Source organism: Schistocerca gregaria, chromosome 2 (genome assembly GCF_023897955.1).
Source record: "Schistocerca gregaria isolate iqSchGreg1 chromosome 2, iqSchGreg1.2, whole genome shotgun sequence".
Classification (NCBI taxonomy): Eukaryota; Metazoa; Arthropoda; class Insecta; order Orthoptera; family Acrididae; genus Schistocerca; species Schistocerca gregaria.
Window position 1 is genome coordinate 329,885,628 of NC_064921.1, and position 18,123 is coordinate 329,903,750.

Consider the following 18,123-nt stretch of genomic DNA (forward strand, 5'->3'; position numbering starts at 1 on the left):
GCCTTCTAACAATAACCAAAACGGCCTTGCTGTGCTGGTACTGCGAACGGCTGAAAGCAAGGGGAAACTACGGCCGTAATTTTTCCCGAGGGCATGCAGCTTTACTGTATGATTAAATGATGATGGCGTCCTCTTGGGTAAAATATTCCGGAGGTAAAATAGTCCCCCATTCGGATCTCCGGGCGGGGACTACTGAAGAGGATGTCGTTATCAGGAGAAAGAAAACTGGCGTTCTACGGATCGGAGCGTGGAATGTCAGATCACTCAATCGGGCAGGTAGGTTAGAAAATTTAAAAAGGGAAATGGATAGGTTAAAGTTAGATATAGTGGGAATTAGTGAAGTTCGGTGGAAGGAGGAACAAGACTTCTGGTCAGGTGACTACAGGGTTATAAACACAAAATCAAATAGGGGTAATGCAGGAGTAGGTTTAATAATGAATAGAAAATAGAAATGCGGATAAGCTACTACAAACAGCATAGTGAACGCATTAGTGTGGCCAAGATAGATACGAAGCCCACACCTACTACAGTAATACAAGTTTATATGCCAACTAGCCCTGCACATGACGAAGAAATTGAAGAAATGTATGATGAAATAAAAGAAATTATTCAGATAGTGAAGGGTGACGAAAATTTAATAGTCATGGGTGACTGGAATTCGAGTGTAGGAAAAGGGAGAGAAGGAAACATAGTAGGTGAATATGGATTGGGGCTAAGAAATGAAAGAGGAAGCCGCCTAGTAGAATTTTGTACAGAGCACAACTTAGTCATAGCTAACACTTGGTTTAAGAATCATGAAAGAAGGTTGTATATATGGAAAAACCCTGGAGATACTAAAAGGTATCAGATAGATTATATAATGGTAAGACAGAGATTTAGGAACCAGGTTTTAAATTGTAAGACATTTCCAGGGGCAGATGTGGACTCTGACCACAATCTATTGGTTATGACCTGTAGATTAAAACTGAAGAAACTGCAAAAAGGTGGGAATTTAAGGAGATGGGACCTGGATATACAAAAAGAACCAGAGGTTGAACAGAGTTTCAGGGAGAGCATAAGGGAACAATTGACAGGAATGGGGGAAAGAAATACAGTAGAAGAAGAATGGGTAGCTTTGAGGGATGACGTAGTGAAGGCAGCAGAGGATCAAGTAGGTAAAAAGACGAGGGCTAGTAGAAATCCTTGGGTAACAAAAGAAATATTAAATTTAATTGATGAAAGGAGAAAATATAAAAATGCAGTAAATGAAGCAGACAAAAAGGAATACAGACGCCTCAAAAATGAGATCGACAGGAAGTGCAAAACGGCTAAGCAGGGATGGCTAGAGGACAAATGTAAGGATGTAGAGGCTTATCTCACTAGGGGTAAGATAGATACTGCCTACAGGACAATTAAAGAGACCTTTGGAGATAAGAGAACCACTTGTATGAACATCAAGAGCTAAGATGGAAACCCAGTTCTAAGCAAAGAAGTGAAAGCAGAAAGGTGGAAGGAGTATACAGAGGGTCTATACAAGGGCAATGTACTTGAGGATAATATTATGGAAATGGAAGAGGATGTAGATGAAGATGAAATGGGATATACGATACTGCGTGAAGAGTATGACAGAGCACTGAAAGACCTGAGTCGAAACAAAGCCCCCGGAGTAGAAAACATTCCATTGGAACTACTGACGGCCATGGGAGAGCCAGTCCTGACAAAACTCTACCATCTGGTGAGCAAGGTGTATGAAACAGGCGAAATACCCTCAGACTTCAAGAAGAATATAATAATTCCAATCCCAAAGAAAGCAGGTGTTGACAAATGAGAAAATTACCGAACAATCAGTCTAATAAGCCACAGCTGCAAAATACTAACACGAATTCTTTACAGACGAATGGAAAAACTAGTAAAAACCGTCCTCGGGGAAGATCAGTTTGGATACCGTAGAAATATTGGAACACGTGAGGCAATACTGACCTTTCGACTTATCTTAGAAAAAAGATTAAGGAAAGGCAAACCTACGTTTCTTGCATTTGTAGACTTAGAGAAAGCTTTTGACTATGTTGACTGGAATACTCTCTTTCAAATTCTGAAGGTGGCAGGGGTAAAATACAGGGAACGAAAGGCTATTTACAATTTGTACAGAAACCAGATGGCAGTTATAAGAGTCGAGGGACATGAAAGGGAAGCTGTGGTTGGGAAGGGAGTAAGACAGGGTTGTAGCCTCTCGCCGATGTTATTCAATCTGTATATTGAGCAAGCAGTAGAGGAAACAAAAGAAAAATTCGGAGTAGGTATTAAAATCCACGGAGAAGAAATAAAAACTTTGAGTTTCGCCGATGACATTGTAATTCTGTCACAGACTGCAAAGGACTTGGAAGAGCAGTTGAACGGAATGGACAGTGTCTTGAAAGGAGGATATAAGAGGAACATCACCAAAAGCAAAACGAGGATAATGGAATGTAGTCGAATTAAGTCGGGTGGTGCTGAGGGAATTAGATTAGGAAGTGAGACACTTAAAGCAGTAAAGGTGTTTTGCTATTTGGGGAGCAAAATAACTGACGATGGTCAAAGTAGAGAGGATATAAAATGTAGACTGGCAATGGCAAGCAAAGCGTTTCTGAAGAAGAGAAATTTGTTAACATCGAGTATAGATTTAAGTGTCAGGAAGTCATTTCTGAAAGTATTTGTATGGAGTGTAGCCATGTATGGAAGTGAAACATGGACAATAAATAGTTTGGACAAGAAGAGAATAGAAGCTTTTGAAATGTGGTGCTACAGAAGAATGCTGAAGATTAGATGGGTAGATCACATAACTAACGAGGAGGTATTGTATAGCATTGGGGAGAAGAGAAGTTTGTGGCACAACTTGACCGGAAGAAGGGATCGGTTGGTAGGACATTTTCTGAGGCACCAAGGGATCACCAATTTAGTACTGGAGGGAAGCGTGGAGGGTAAAAATCGTAGAGGGAGACCAAGAGATGAATACACTAAGCAGATTCAGAAGGATGTAGGTTGCAGTAGGTACTGGGAGATGAAGATGCTTGCACAGGATAGAGTGGCATGGAGAGCTGCATCAAACCAGTCTCAGGACTGAAGACCACAACAACAACAACATATATATATTTGCGCTAGCACGTTAAATTTTTCTTTAGACGTGGGTGGAGGTCTTTATCAGCCATCAATCTCGAGAAAAATGGTCTGATGTAGGACATAGCACACTCATTTGTGACCACTCACGCCACTGGTAAAGTGAGAGTGAATTACCTGTAACATTCATCACATTTCATAAATGGTTTGAGATGTCGAAATGAGATTTTGGCAAATGACAGCACACAAAGAGAAGAATATTTTGCCGTATGGTTATTACGCAAAACTTCAGTCTCTACCGTGTTATTCTAGTAATTATAGACTTCTTCGATATAACAATGTAATTTCTAAGGGCATCGATAGCTAATGAGACTAGAAATGCTATGGTTTTTGGAATAACGTAAGTGAAGACATTACACTTTTATTTTTGTATTTGCATTTCTTAAGTAACTGCCCTTACTTTTCCTCAGTTCCTCACTTAATAAACCACTGTTTCGGATTTCTCTCGCAACTGCGACTGCACAACATGTTAGGTAACATTGTGTAAACTCCTTGGCGTTTTCGCAAAAGAAGCAAATTTCAACGTGGTAACAAGAGAAATGTGTAGATTTTACTCAAAATTCGCCACTCATGATATTTCTCTGAAAGTTACAAATGGTTAACAAGACAGCCGAAAATAAAAGGCCTTTTTTTTGCATTTTTAGCTGAATGCTTTTAGATACTAACCATAGCAGATGCGACAGATTTTTTGAATGGTCACCATGCAAGTGTGCATGTGGAGGGGCTCCATTTAATATTTACAAAAAATGTGAGCGTAGACTTCGCTATAGAACGACACTTCCCGTTCAGCGCTCAGCACTTCCCCTGCAGTGCCTGTCTTGTATCCTACCACTAACACTATCCCGACTCCCGCCCTGCCGATTGCTCATTTACCAGCCACGTTAGTCTGCGCGCTCTGTACTTACGGCTCGCTACTAAGCAATAAATAATATGTTTCCACCCAGCACTTACAATAACGTAATAATAGAGGGTGAAAAAGTGACATAATTCTGACAGTCCCTCTGCCCCTCCCCATTGCCGCAGTTTATTTTTCTCAGTCAAATCATTGTTCATTGGACATGTGACTTTTTATTAGGAAGGGATATGTGTGAATATTTGTGGAGAAAGATAAACCATTGTTTTACCTGGTTTATTTAGTTGCAAATTTCTTAAGTATATGAAAAGAATGCTGTACCCTCCATGACTATGGAACCAAATAGCATATTCCAGTAGGAAAATGCAAGATGCCATACTGTAGTTGACACCTTAAACGTCTTGATATACACTTCTGGAAATGGAAAAAAAAACACATTGACACCGGTGTGTCAGATCCACCATACTTGCTCCGGACACTGCGAGAGGGCTGTACAAGCAATGATCACACGCACGGCACAGCGGACACACCAGGAACCGCGGTGTTGGCCGTCGAATGGCGCTAGCTGCGCAGCATTTGTGCACCGCCGCCGTCAGTGTCAGCCAGTTTGCCGTGGCATACGGAGCTCCATCGCAGTCTTTAACACTGGTAATATGCCGCGACAGCGTGGACGTGAACCGTATGTGCAGTTGACGGATTTTGAGCGAGGGCGTATAGTGGGCGTGCGGGAGGCCGGGTGGACGTACCGCCGAATTGCTCAACACGTGGGGCGTGAGGTCTCCACAGTACATCGATGTTGTCGCCAGTGGTCGGCGGAAGGTGCACGTGCCCGTAGACCTGGGACCGGACCGCAGCGACGCACGGATGCACGCCAAGACCGTAGGATTATACGCAGTGCCGTAGGGGACCGCACCGCCACTTCCCAGCAAATTAGGGGCACTGTTGCTCCTGGGGTATCGGCGAGGACCATTCGCAACCGTCACCATGAAGCTGGGCTACGGTCCCGCACACCGTTAGGCCGTCTTCCGCTCACGCCCCAACATCGTGCAGCCCGCCTCCAGTGGTGTCGCGACAGGCGTGAATGGAGGGACGAATGGAGACGTGTCGTCTTCAGCGATGAGAGTCGCTTCTGCCTTGGTGCCAATGATGTTCGTATGCGTGTTTGGCGCCGTGCAGGTGAGCGCCACAATCAGGACTGCATACGACCGAGGCACACAGGGCCAACACCCGGCATCATGGTGTGAGGAGCGATCTCCTACACTGGCCGTACACCTCTGGTGATCGTCGAGGGGACACTGAATAGTGCACGGTACATCCAAACCGTCATCGAATCCATCGTTCTACCATTCCTAGACCGGCAAGGGAACTTGCTGTTCCAACAGGACAATGCACGTCCGCATGTATCCCGTGCCACCCAACGTGCTCTAGAAGGTGTAAGTCAACTACCCTGGCCAGCAAGATCTCCGGATCTGTCCCCCATTGAGCATGTTTGGGACTGGATGAAGCGTCGTCTCACGCGGTCTGCACGTCCAGCACGAACGCTGGTCCAACTGAGGCGCCAGGTGGAAATGGCATGGCAAGCCGTTCCACAGGACTACATCCAGCATCTCTACGATCGTCTCCATGGGAGAATAGCAGCCTGCACTGCTGCGAAAGGTGGATATACACTGTACTAGTGCCGACATTGTGCATGCTCTGTTGCCTGTGTCTATGTGCCTGTGGTTCTGTCAGTGTGATCATGTGATGTATTGACCCCAGGAATGTGTCAATAAAGTTTCCCCTTCCTGGGACAATGAATTCACGGTGTTCTTATTTCAATTTCCAGGAGTGTATGTATTGGTCCTTGACTGGTGTACTGGTTTCCTGATTTGCCACCCACAGAGCATGTCTGGGATGTGATGGGGAGATACACAGGCCTGGTTTCACAACAGCCTCCCAGCAGCATACTTCATGGGCTGACACAGCGTATGTTACAGACACGACAAGATATTTCTCAATATGACGTCTAGAGGTAGTTTGTATTCATGCCACAACTAACGCAGTAAAATATTTGTGAGCAAAGAGATCGCACCTCATAGTGATTTCGATGGTGAATATCAGCTCTGAATGGAAAGAAAATTTAATCATTTAACACTTCTTTCGTGATTTCTCTCAATGCACTTTTCAGGTACTTGCACATCAAACAGAAATACTTTTGAGCTTTATGGGATAGTGGATGACAGTTCATTGACACCAAAGAAATGCCTGTGTGATTGATTCTGAAGTTAAATCGAGCTGTAGGCGATAAATAAGAAATTCATAACATGATGAAATTATTTCAGTATGAGTTAACTTTTTTTAAAAAAAGATAAAACTGAATGTATTTGTAAGTAATTTGAAAATAATGAAAAATTGCGAGGTTAATCCTATGGGGTTCTGCAGAAATTTACACTGGTTGCATGGGTTGAAGGGAGACTTTAAAACTGCATTTTTTATTTTTATTTTTGTTATAATGATACTATCAGTTTCGATATCTGTCTCGCTACAAGACCTAAATTTTGTAGGTGACGCAGAAAACTTATTATATCCCAAAGAACTGATGGTTATCTACTCATTCCTAGAAGTGTGTGAGAATTCAATAGTGAATTGTGACTGTGTACTCCACATCATCAGGGAAAGAGGCAGAAATGGGAGACACTTGCCCCTTCTCCCTCCCTCCATCCCCACCCACACCCCATCGTCCACCTCATACCACTTCATGACATCTTGAACGTCATATTGTAGATAGCGTTTTCCCAATTTTCTATCAACAAACTGTAGTCTGTCAACCTACCATCGGGCCCATTATTACGATCACTGGTTTGATGCAGCTCTCCATGCTACCCTATCCTGTGCAAGCTTCTTCATCTCCCATAGTTTCTGCAACCTACATCCTTCTGAATCTGCTTAGTGTATTCATCTCTTGGTCTCTTCTATGATTTTTACCCTCCACGCTGCCCTCCAATGCTAAATATGTGATCCCTTGATGCCACAGAACGTGTCCTACAAACCTGTCCCTTCTTTTAGTCAAGTTATGCCACAAACTCCTCTTCTCCCCAATTCTATTCAAATCCTCTCATTAGTTATGTTATCTACCCATCTAATCTTCAGCATTCTTCTGTAGCGCCACATTTCGAAAGCTTATATTCTCTTCCTGTTCAAACTATTTATTGTCCATGTTTCACTTCCATACATGGCTACACTCCATACAAATACTTTCAGAAATGACTTCCTGACACTTAAATCTATACTCGATGTTAACAAATTTCTCTTCTTCAGAAACGCTTTCCTTGCCATTGCCAGTCTACATTTTATATCTTCTCTACTTCTACCATCATCAGTTATTTTGCTCCGCAAATAGCAAAACTCATTTACTACTGTAAGCGTCTCATTTCCTGATCTAATTCCCTCAGCATCATCCGACTTAATTCGACTACATTCCTCTATCCTCATTTTTCTTTTGTTGATGTTCATCTTACATGATCCTTTCAAGACACTGTCCATTCCGTTCAACTGCTCTTCCAAGTCCTTTGTTGTCTCTGACAGAATTTTAATGTCATCGGCAAACCTCAAAGTTTTTATTTCTTCTCCATGGATTATAATGACTACTCCGAATTTTTCTTTTGTTTCCTTTACTGCTTGCTCAATATACAGATTGAATAACATCGGGGAGAGGCTACAACCCTGCCTCACTCCCTTCCCAACCACTGTTTCCCTTTCATGTCCCTCGACTCTTAGAACTGCCATCTGGTTTCGGTAGAAATTGTAAATAGCCTTTCGTTCCCTGTATTTTACCCCTGCCACTTTCAGAATTTGAAAGAGAGTATTCCAGTCAACATTGTCAAAAGTTTTCTTTAAGTCTACATATGCTAGAAACGTAGGTTTGCTTTTCCTTAACCTTTCTTCCAAGACAAGTAGTAAGGTTAGTATTGCCTCACGTGTTCCAATATTTCTATAGAATCCAAACTGATCTTCCCCGAGGTCGGCTTCTAGCAGCTTTTCCATTCATCTGTAAATAATTCGCGTTAGTATTTTGCAGCTGTGACTTATTAAACTGATAGTACGTTAATTTTCACATCTGTCAACACCTGCTTTCTTGGGATTGGAATTATTATATTCTTCTTGAAGTCTGAAGGAATTTCGCCTGTCTCATACATCTTGCTCACGAGATGGTAGAGTTTTGTCAGGACTGGCTCTCCCAAGGCCGTCAGTAGTTTTAATGGAATGTTGTCTACTCCGGGGGCCTTGTTTCGACTCAGGTCTTTCAGTGCTCTATCAAACTCTTCACGCAGTATCGTATCTCCCATTTCATCTTCATCTACAATATCTACCATTTTCATAATATTGTCCTCAAGTACATTGCCCTTGTAAAGACCCACTATATACGCCTTTCACCTTTCTGCTTTCCCTTCTTTAGTTAGAACTGGGTTTCCATCTGAGCTCTTGATATTCGTGCAAGTGGTTCTCTTTTCTCCAAAGGTGTCTTAAATTCCCGCCTTTTTGCAGTTTCTTCAGTTTTAATCTACATTTCATAACCAATAGATTGTGGTCATAGTCCACATCTGCCCCTGGAAATGTCTTACAATTTAAAACCTGGTTCCTAAATCTCTGTCTTACCATTATATAATCTATCCGAATCCTTCTAGTATCTCCAGGGCTCTTCCATGTATACAACATTCTTTCATGATTCTTGAACGAAGTGTTAGCTATGATTAAGTTATTCTCTGTGTAAAATATTACCAGGCGGCTTCCTCTTTCATTTCTTAGCCCTAACCCATATTCACCTATTACGTTTCCTTCTCTTCCTTTTCCTACTGTTCAATTCCAATCATCCATGACTATTAAAGATTCGTCTCCCTTCACTACCTGAATAATTTCTTTTATCTCATTATACATTTCATCAATTTCTTCATCATCTGCAGAGCTAGTTGGCATATAAACTTGTACTGCTGTAGTAGGCGTGGGCTTTGTGTCTATCTTGGCCACAATAATGCGTTCACAATAATGCGTTTGTAGTAGCTTACCCGCATTCCTATTTTTTATTCATTATTAAACCTACTCCTGCATTACCCCTATGTGATTCTGTATTTATAACCCTGTATTCACCTGACCAGAAGTCTTGTTCCTCCTGCCACCGAACTTCACTAGTTCCCACTATACGTACCTTTAACCTATCCATTTCCCTTTTTAAATTTTCGAACCTACATGCCCGATTAAGGGATCTGACATTCCACGCTCCGATCAGTAGAACGCCAGTTTTCTTTCTTCTGATAACGGCGTCCTCCTGAATAGTCCCCACCCGGAGATCCGGATGGGGGACTATTTTACCTCCGGAATATTTTACCCAAGAGGATGCTATCATTATTTAACCATACAGTAAAGCTGCATGCACTCGGGAAAAATTACGGCCGTAGTTTCCCCTTACTTTCAGCCATTCGCAGTACCAGCACAGCAAGGCCATTTTGGTTATTGTTACAAGGCCAGGTCAGTCAATCACCCAGACTGTTGCCCCTGCAACTACTGAAAAGGCTGCTGCCCCTCTTCAGAACCACACGTTTGTCTGGCCTCTCAACAGATACCCCTCCGTTGTAGTTGCACCTACGTTACGGCCATCTGTATCGCTTAGGTATGGAAGCTTCCCCACCAACGGCAAGGTGCATGGTTCATGGAGGGGTTCTCACAAAATATTAAACTCAGGTACATAGGTCTTCGCACAATCTGGGTGTATATTATCCAGCATATGGATTATCTGGCTTGCGGCTTATCGTTCCATAATTCATTGATTAAAAAAAAATTAGAAATGAAGCCTGAATACCCTTGTGGATCATCCTTGCGTAGTTCTCGTTGATTTAAAAGAATTAAAAATGGAACCTGAAGTATTCGAGTACAATTGGAACGAATATTTTCATTTAGAATACATTAGTGTAAATATGACACATACAATACCGCCGATAGATAGTGCAGGTCCCGCTCCCACTGTCAGACATCCCTGACGTACACTCTAAGCAAAAAAAGAAAAGATACAGAACGAAAGACTTATCCGACTGGGAGGGAAAATTGTAGATCTAATGTGCAACTACATAAAGATCAATGATTACAATTACAGAAAAATTAGATGATTTATTCAAGAGAAAAGGCTTCACAAATAATAATAATAATGCATTGGTCCACCTCTGGTCTGGTCCTTATGCAAGCAGTTATTCACCTGGCATTAATTGATAGTTACTGGACATCTTCCTAAGGGATCTCATTCACTGGAGTAGAATTGTCTTCGGAGATGGGTCCCGCTTCGAACTGAGCCCCAATGACCAGCGAAAACTTAACTGGAGACGCTCCGAACGGCTGTGGGATACCAACCTAGCTGTCGCCTACCATATGTCCAACCAGAAGTCATGATTTGGGGTGTTATTTCTTTTCAATAGCAGGACACCTTTAGTTGTCATCTACGGCACGCTTACAGCACAGCGGTACAACGACGATATTCTACGCCCCGTTTTGTTGTCCTTCATGGCAAACCATCATGGGCTTGTATACTACTGGCCATTAAAATTGCTGCACCACGAAGATGACGTGCTACCGACAGGAAGAAGATGCTGTGATATGCAAAAGATTAGCTTTTCAGAGCATTCACACAAGGTTGGCGTCGGTGGCGACACGTACAACGTGCTGACGTGAGGAAAGTTTCCAACCGATTTCTCATACACAATCAACTGTTGAACGGCGTTGCCTGGTGAAACGTTGTTGTGATGCCTCGTGTAAGGAGGAGAAATGCGTATCATCACGTTTCCGCCTTTGATAAAGGTCGGATTGTAGCCTATTACCGATTGCGGTTTATCATATCGAGACATTGCTGCTCGCGTTGGTCGAGATCCAATGGCTGTTGGCAGAATATGGAATCAGTGGGTTCAGGAGGGTAATACGGAACGCCGTACTGTATCCCAACGGCCTCGTATCACTAGCAGTCGAGATGACAGGCATCTTATCCGCATGGCTGTAACGGATCGTGCAGCCACGTCTCGATCCCTGAGTCAACAGATGGGGACGTTTGAAAGACATCAACCATCTGCACGAACAGTTCGACGACGTCAGCAGCAGCATGGACTATCAGTGCGGAGACCATGGCTGCGGTTACCCTTGACGCTGCATCACAGACAGTAGCGTCTGCGATGGCGTACTTAACGGCGAACCTGGGTGCACGAATGACGAAACGTCATTTTTTCGGATGAATCCGGGTTCTGTTTACAGCGTCGTGATGGTCGCATCAGTGTTTGGCGACATCGCGGTGAACGCACATTGGAAGCGTGTATTTGTTATCGCCATTCTGGCGTATCATCCGGCGTGGTGGTATGGGGTGCCGTTGGTTACACGTATCGGTCACCTCGGTGGTTCGCGGTGACGGCACTTTGGACAGTGGACGTTACATTTCAGATGTGTTACGACCCGTGGCTCTACCCTTCATTCAGTTCCTGCGAAACCCTACATTTCAGCAGGATAATGCACGACCGCATGTTGCAGGTCCTGTACAGGCCTTAGTGGATACAGAAAATGTTTGACTTCTGCCCTGGCCAGCACATTCTCCAGATCTCTCACCAATTGAAAACGTCTGGTCAATGGTGGCCGAGCAACTGGCTCGTCACAATACGCCAGTCACTGCTCTTGATGAACTGTGGTATTGTGTTGGAGCTGCATGGGCAGCTGTACTGTACACGCCATCCAAGCTCTGTTTGACTCAAGGCCGTTATTACGGCCAGAGGTGGTTGTTCTGGGTACTGATTTCTTAGGATCTATGCACCCAAATTGCGTGAAAATGTAATCACGTGTCAGTTCTAGTATAATATATTTGTCCAATGAATACCCGCTTATCATCTGCATTTCTTCTTGGTGTAGCAGTTTTAATGGCCAGTAGTGTACTTCAGTAAGATAACACCCGGCCGCATACGGCCAGTTCCTACTGCTTGCGTGCGTTCTCGCCAACCACTACCTTGGCCAGCAAGCTCGCCCGATCTCTCCCCAGTTGAGAGCGTTTGGAGCACTATGTGCATCAAGGACCTAAGACCAGCTCGGGATTTTGACGATATAACTTGATAGTTGGCCAGAATTTCGCACGATATCCCGCAGTAGGACATCCAGTAATTCTGTCAATCACATTTCCTATATCCTTGTAAAAAGAGATCTACGGATGAATAAAGCTACTACTACTAGTACACTGCCAAGCCGAATAACTGTTTGCATAAGGGCTAGAGGTGGTCCAACGCATTATTGATGTGCTCAATTTGTGAAGCTTTATCTCTTGAATAAATCATTCAATTTTTCTTAAATTGTAATCATTTGTTTCCCTAGAAGCTAAAGGTCAATAATTTATAACTCACTTAATGCAACAGTAAAAAGAAAAGATTTTTCTTCTTCTGGGACGGTTCCCTTCAGATTGTGCTGTGTCTCGCTATGATAGCCTTGTGTTCACTAGCATCTGTATCCGCTTGTTATTTGCTCAGGATTATTTGTTGCTAAAAGGTCAAGTGTTATTTCACAACCGCTTACTATACGAATTTGCTCATGAACTAACTGCCCGAAATAAATGTCAGATAAAGCTTTTAGCACAATTTTGGATAATGTTTTATGCGTACCTCCGAATTTAAACATATATTTTCGCCGGCATATCGAGGGTAAATTGAAGTCACCACCAACTATAACAATCGCTCGTTGTTGAAAGGCACTAAGTCTAATTTTTAAAGTTTTGATATAAGCACAAATGAATGTTTTTCCTCTCTTGTAAGGTAATATGAGACGTAATTGTTTGTACGTGTGAAGTGCACAATAGCATTGTTCCGTAAGTTACTAACGCTTTTACTGGCAAATTATGTAACTGCGCTTAGTTTCTTTCAATATGGAACGAACCGAATCCAAGTGAGCAATAACAGTCACGTTCTTGATTCATTTCCTTTATTTCTAATTGAATATATGCATATGCAAGCATGAAAATAAAAGGCAACATAAATGGACTAGCCGGCCGAGCGGTTCTAGGCGCTACAGTCTGGAGCTGAGCGACCGCTACGGTCGCAGGTTTGAATGCTGCCTCGGGCATGGACGTGTGTGATGTTCTTAGGTTAGTTAGGTTTAATTAGTTCTAAGTTCTAGGCGAGTGATGACCTCAGAAGTTAAGTCGCATAATGCTCAGAGCCATTTGAACCATTTTTTAAAAAAATAAGTCATACTGCCAGCAAAGGTAGGTAATGCGTTTTCACCGACACAGTCATTCTAGTACTTCATCAATGAAAGTTTTACTTGCCTCAGAAGTCGTGACATAAGATGAACCTTCTGGAGATCGTCTTGTTTTGTTGATTTGATCGATAGTCGCCTTTCCTCATAGGCTTTCCTCAAGTGGTTCATGAGAGGACCATTTCTTGGTCCAGGCTGAGACAAATGGTCTGTGTGATGTGTCATATATTGACAACTTAATGACTTGTGCGTTATTCTCTTACGGCTGTTGGGAGCCATCAAGTATACTCCATGACAGGAAATCAGAGACACAATGCAGAGTGTAGGCACAAGTGGTAGCGAGCTATAAAGTAACACTAGAGCCCAGCAAATTGCACACACTCTAGGCAGCTGTTCCAGGGGAGAAGTTTCTCTTAAGAGAATATACTGGTAAATCCATCCACCGCCTGGACGCTGTTGTAAGGCGTCACTGTAGTAGATGGCCACGAAAAGGAACGTCTTAGCATAGGCAGCAAGCTTGATACTTGCTCCTGAGAACTGCAACGTCACTGGGTTTACACAAGTTGGAGTGCTTCTTCAGCAGTCCCATCCAAAGAAGGACGGAGGGCGCAGTCAAGTGACGTAAACCACTGTTGTTGCTGACCGAAATAGGACTGGCAGTGATGTTTAGCTTTCAGCTGTTGATACCAAACTTGGAGTGTCCATAAATCAGTAAGAGCACGAGGGGGTGGAGATCTCTTCTGAACAGCACGTTGTAAGGCAGCCCAGATATGCTCAATAACGTTCATGTCTGGGGTGTTCGGTGGCCAGGGGAAGTGTTAAAACTCAGAAGAGTGTTGTGGAGCCACTCTGTAGCAATTCTGGACGTGTGGGGTGTCGCATTGTTCTACTGAAATTGCCCAAGTCTGTCGGAATGCACAATGGAGATGAATGGATGGAGTTGATCAGACAGGATGCTTACTCACGTGTCACCTGTCAGTCATATCTAGACGTATCAGATGACCCATATCACTTCAACTGCTGACGCCCCAGACCGTTACAGAGTCTCCACCAGCTTGAACAGTCCCCTGTTGACATGCAGGGTCCGTGGATTCATGATCTTGCCTCCTTACTTGTACACGTCCATCCGCTCGATACAAACTGAAACGAGACTCGTCCGACCAGACAACAAACATGTTTAGTCACCAACAGTCCAATGTCATTGTTGATGGGCCCAGGCGTAAAGCTTTGTGTAGTGCAGTCATCGCGGGTACACAAGTGGGTCTTCCACTCCGAAAGCCCATATCGATGATGTTTCGTTGAATGGTTCGAACGCTGACACTTGTTGATGACCCAGCATTGAAATATGCAACAATTTGCGGAAGCGTTGCACTTCCGTCACGTTGAACGATTCTCTTCCGTCCTTGTTGGTCCCGTTCTTGCAGGACCTTTTACCGGACGCAGCGATATCGGAGATTTGATGTTTTACCGGATTCCTGATATTCACGGTACGCTCGTGAAATGGTCGCACGGAAAAATCCCCACTTCATCGCTACCTCAGAAATCCTGTGTCCCATCACTTGTGCACCGACTATAAATCACGTTCAAATACACTTAAATCTTGATAACCTGCCATTTTAGCAGACGTAACCGATCTAACAATTGCACCACATACTTGTCTTATACAGGGTGTTACAAAAAGGTACGGCCAAACTTTCAGGAAACATTCCTCACACACAAATAAAGAAAAGATGTTATGTGGTCATGTGTCCGGAAACGCTTAATTTCTATTTTGGAGCTCATTTTAGTTTCGTCAGTGTGTACTGTACTTCCTCGATTCACCGCCATGATTTCATACGGGATACTCTACCTGTGCTGCTAGAATATATGCCTTTATAAGTACGACACAACATGTGGTTCATGCACGATGTAGCTCCTGCACATTTCAGTCGACGTGTTCGTACGCTTCTCAACAACAGATTCGGTGACCGATGGATTGGTAGAGGCGGACCAATTCCATGGCCTCCACGCTCTCCTGACCTCAACCCTCTTGACTTTCATTTATGGGGGCATTTGAAAGCTCATGTCTACGCAACTCCGGTACCAAATGTAGAGACTCTTCGTGCTCGTATTGTGGACGGCTGTGATACAATACGCCGTTCTCCAGGGCTGCATCAGCGCATCAGGGATTCCATGCCACGGAGGGTGGACGCATGTATCCTCGCTAACGGAGGACATTTTGAACATTTCCTGTAACAAAGTGTTTGAAGTCACGCAGGTACGTTCTGTTGCTGTGTGTTTCCATTCCATGATTAATGTGGTTTGAAGAGAAGTAATAAAATGAGCTCTAACATGGAAAGTAAGCGTTGCCGGACACATGCCCACATAACATATTTTCTTTCTTTGTATGTGAGGAATGTTTCCTGAAAGTTTGGCCGTACCTTTTTGTAACACCCTGTATAGGCGTTGCCGACAGCAGCGCCGTATTCTGCCTGTTTACATAACTCTGTATTTGAATACGCATGCCTATAACAGTTCCTTTGGCACTTCAATGTAGCAGCGCTCTCTGCATAGGTTGGTTAGCGCTGATAGACATTCCGTGTTGAAACAAACGCATTATCTGAAGGACTAAGTTCCTTATAACATGGAATAACTAACCTGACGGCTATTGTAATGGTACAAGTGCTGCCAGCACATGGTTTCTTTCAACACCGGAACACGCATCTCTGTCCTAAAACGAATTCGTCAAAAATGTGGACTTAGTGCGTTTCAACAACGAGCGATTCGATTGTATGAGTTGGGTACGTGTTTGGAATTAGGCTCAAGTTTTATTTGAACCTTTCAGCAATTGTATCATGAGTTGGGAGCTTGGTAAAACGTTAGTTACTTCTAACAGCAACAAAGGCGCCACCGCCAATTATATTTAACCTACCCTTTCTGAACACCGTTAGGACTTCCGCAAATATTTGGGCTGAATTTATCTTCGGCTTTAGCCAGCTTTCGGTGCCTACAACTATTGAAACATCAGTGTTTTCTATTAGCGCTTGAAGCCCTGGTACTTTACCGACACACCTAAAAAAGTTTATGTTATACTGATGGTTCCTAGATGTACGTTCTTCCTGTGTTCGACCTGCACCCTTTGATACTGAAGCCCTTTTTGTGTTTCCCCGAGACCCTCCAACCTAAAAAATTGCCCCGTCCAGGTCACACAGCCTCTGTTAGGCGTGTACCCGTCTCCTGCGTGTACTGGACGCCTGACCTATTTAGGGAAGCCGAAAGCCCACCATCCTATGGCGTAAGTCGAGGTATCTGTAGCCTACACTGTCGCGGAACCATCTGAGCCTCTGATTCAGACCATCACTCGGCTCTGTACCAGAGGTCTGCAATCGGTCCTGTCCACCACGCTGCAAAGGTGAGCTCTTCTTTCATCTCGCAAGTTTGAAGTACTTCTGCATTGTACTATAATGTTGTTTCGTAGCAAATAAATTCGGAGTAGGTATTAAAAACCATGGAGTAGAAACAAAAACTTTGAGGTTCGCCGATGACATTGTAATTCTGTCAGAGACAGCAAAGGGCTTGGAAGGGCAGTTGAAAGGAATGGACAGTGTCATGAAAGGAGGATATAAGATGAACATCAACAAAAGCAAAACAAGGATAATGGAATGTTGTCGAATTAAGTCGGGTGATGCTGAGGGAATTAGATTAGGAAATGAGACACTTAAAGTAGTAAAGGAGTTTTGCTATTTGTGGAGCAAAATAACTGATGATGATCGAAGTAGAGAGGATATAAAATGTAGACTGGCAATGGCAAGGAAAGCGTTTCTGAAGAAGAGAAATTTGTTAACATCGAGTATAGATTTAAGTGTCAGGAAGTCATTTCTGAAAGTATTTGTATGGAGTTTAGCCATGTATGGAAGTGAAACATGGACAATAAATAGTTTGGACAAGAAGAGAATAGAAGCTTTTGAAATGTGGTGCTACAGAAGAATGCTGAAGATTAGATGGGTAGATCATATAACTAATGAGTAGGTACTGAATAGGATTGCGGAGAAGAGAAGTTTGTGGCACAACTTGACTAGAAGAAGGGATCGGTTAGTAGGACATGTTCTGAGGCATCAAGGGATCACCAATTTAGTATTGGAGGACAGTGTGGAGTGTAAAAATCATAGAGGGAGACCAAGAGATGAATACACTAAGCAGCTTCAGAAGAATGTAGGTTGCGATAGGTACTGGGAGATGAAGAAGCTTGCACAGGATAGAGCAGCATGGAGAGCTGCATCAAACCAGTCTCAGGACTGAAGACCACAACAACAACTAATAGTACCCGTAGCTTATGCGAATTGAGTATTCTCAATCCTCTCTTCTGTCATTCCAATTCATTTTAAAGGATTGTGGCGACAGGTCCGCCGGGCGCGGTGGTCGAGCGGTTCTAGGCGCTGCAGCACCGAACCGCGCGACTGCTACGGTCGCAGGTTCGAGTCCTGCCTCGGGCATGGATGTGTGTGATGTCCTTAGGTTAGCTAGGTTTAAGTAATTCTAAGTTCTAGGAGACTCATGACCTCAGATGTTAAGTCCCATAGTGCTCAGAGCCATTTGAACCATTTGAACGATAGCTGCCTCTTCTTGAGCAAACAACCACGGGAAATGTGAAATTCCTTCATACCACGAACAAATAGCGAAGGGTAAACAGACCTGTCACAACGATTCTGTCCAACTCAGAGAGCTGTACCGGATGCCAAATGCCACATCGCAATACTAAATGAAATGTCACGCTGTTCTGGGTACTTCCGAGAAGGACCGAACAAGGCCGAGTGACAGGCTGGGCCCGGCCACAGACAAAAGATATGTTAATCTGTGGCCCGGCCCCCACGTGCTGCACACATGAAGTTTGGCACACTGTGACCGGCGCTGACGTGGGAAGAAAT